The following is a 2,500-nucleotide window of genomic DNA, read 5'->3' on the forward strand; positions in this document are numbered from 1 at the left end:
CGCGCTGGCCCTGCTGCTACTCACATCGGGCATGGACCTGGACCTCCAGCAGGCCCCGGGGACCTACATCGCACCTTGCTCTTGCCTCCCTTACAGCTGAAAAAGGTCCATGCCTGTGCACTGGCCCTGCTGAAATTCCCTCTCCATTTAGCCGAGGCAGTGAGTCGGCCTCCTGTCTCCCTTTACGGTCGAAAAAGATGTGCTCCTGGGCGCGCTGGCCCTGCTGCTACTCACATCGGGCATGGACCTGGACCTCCAGCAGGCCCCGGGGACCTACATCGCACCTTGCTCTTGCCTCCCTTACAGCTGAAAAAGGTCCATGCCTGTGCCCTGGCCCTGCTGAAATTCCCTCTCCATTTAGCCGAGGCAGTGAGTCGGCCTCCTGTCTCCCTTTACGGTCGAAAAAGATGTGCTCCTGGGCGCGCTGGCCCTGCTGCTACTCACATCGGGCATGGACCTGGACCTCCAGCAGGCCCCGGGGACCTACATCGCACATTGCTCTTCCCTCCCTTACAGCTGAAAAAGGTCCATGCCTGTGCCCTGGCCCTGCTGAAATTCCCTCTGCATTTAGCCGAGGCAGTGAGTCGGCCTCCTGTCTCCCTTTACGGTCGAAAAAGATGTGCTCCTGGGCGCGCTGGCCCTGCTGCTACTCACATCGGGCATGGACCTGGACCTCCAGCAGGCCCCGGGGACCTACATCGCACCTTGCTCTTGCCTCCCTTACAGCTGAAAAAGGTCCATGCCTGTGCCCTGGCCCTGCTGAAATTCCCTCTGCATTTAGCCGAGGCAGTGAGTCGGCCTCCTGTCTCCCTTTACGGTCGAAAAAGATGTGCTCCTGGGCGCGCTGGCCCTGCTGCTACTCACATCGGGCATGGACCTGGACCTCCAGCAGGCCCCGGGGACCTACATCGCACCTTGCTCTTGCCTCCCTTACAGCTGAAAAAGGTCCATGCCTGTGCACTGGCCCTGCTGAAATTCCCTCTCCATTTAGCCGAGGCAGTGAGTCGGCCTCCTGTCTCCCTTTACGGTCGAAAAAGATGTGCTCCTGGGCGCGCTGGCCCTGCTGCTACTCACATCGGGCATGGACCTGGACCTCCAGCAGGCCCCGGGGACCTACATCACACCTTGCTCTTGCCTCCCTTGCAGCTGAAAAAGGTCCATGCCTGTGCCCTGGCCCTGCTGAAATTCCCTCTGCATTTAGCCGAGGCAGTGAGTCGGCCTCCTGTCTCCCTTTACGGTCGAAAAAGATGTGCTCCTGGGCGCGCTGGCCCTGCTGCTACTCACATCGGGCATGGACCTGGACCTCCAGCAGGCCCCGGGGACCTACATCGCACCTTGCTCTTGCCTCCCTTACAGCTGAAAAAGGTCCATGCCTGTGCCCTGGCCCTGCTGAAATTCCCTCTGCATTTAGCCGAGGCAGTGAGTCGGCCTCCTGTCTCCCTTTACGGTCGAAAAAGATGTGCTCCTGGGCGCGCTGGCCCTGCTGCTACTCACATCGGGCATGGACCTGGACCTCCAGCAGGCCCCGGGGACCTACATCGCACCTTGCTCTTGCCTCCCTTACAGCTGAAAAAGGTCCATGCCTGTGCACTGGCCCTGCTGAAATTCCCTCTCCATTTAGCCGAGGCAGTGAGTCGGCCTCCTGTCTCCCTTTACGGTCGAAAAAGATGTGCTCCTGGGCGCGCTGGCCCTGCTGCTACTCACATCGGGCATGGACCTGGACCTCCAGCAGGCCCCGGGGACCTACATCACACCTTGCTCTTGCCTCCCTTGCAGCTGAAAAAGGTCCATGCCTGTGCCCTGGCCCTGCTGAAATTCCCTCTCCATTTAGCCGAGGCAGTGAGTCGGCCTCCTGTCTCCCTTTACGGTCGAAAAAGATGTGCTCCTGGGCGCGCTGGCCCTGCTGCTACTCACATCGGGCATGGACCTGGACCTCCAGCAGGCCCCGGGGACCTACATCACACCTTGCTCTTGCCTCCCTTACAGCTGAAAAAGGTCCATGCTTTTGCCCTGGCCCTTCTGAAATTCCCTCTCCATTTAGCCGAGGCAGTGAGTCGGCCTCCTGTCTCCTTTACGGTCGAAAAAGATGTGCTCCTGGGCGCGCTGGCCCTGCTGCTACTCACATCGGGCATGGACCTGGACCTCCAGCAGGCCCCGGGGACCTACATCACACCTTGCTCTTGCCTCCCTTACAGCTGAAAAGGTCCATGCTTTTGCCCTGGCCCTTCTGAAATTCCCTCTCCATTTAGCCGAGGCAGTGAGTCGGCCTCCTGTCTCCTTCACGGTCGAAAAAGATGTGCTCCTGGGCGCGCTGGCCCTGCTGCTACTCACATCGGGCATGGACCTGGACCTCCAGCAGGCCCCGGGGACCAACATACTCCTCTGCTCTACTCCCCCACTAGCTTTCCTTCTCCCGCAGTTACCCTCCACCACAAATCCAGCATGGCCCTTGCCCTCCAGCAGGCCCCAAGGACCCACATACTCCTCCGCTCTAATCCCC

The sequence above is a fragment of the Rhamphochromis longiceps genome, unplaced genomic scaffold, assembly GCF_057381845.1.
Source record: "Rhamphochromis longiceps isolate RC_006_pf unplaced genomic scaffold, R_longiceps_female_GT1.1 unmapped_scaffold_8, whole genome shotgun sequence".
Classification (NCBI taxonomy): Eukaryota; Metazoa; Chordata; class Actinopteri; order Cichliformes; family Cichlidae; genus Rhamphochromis; species Rhamphochromis longiceps.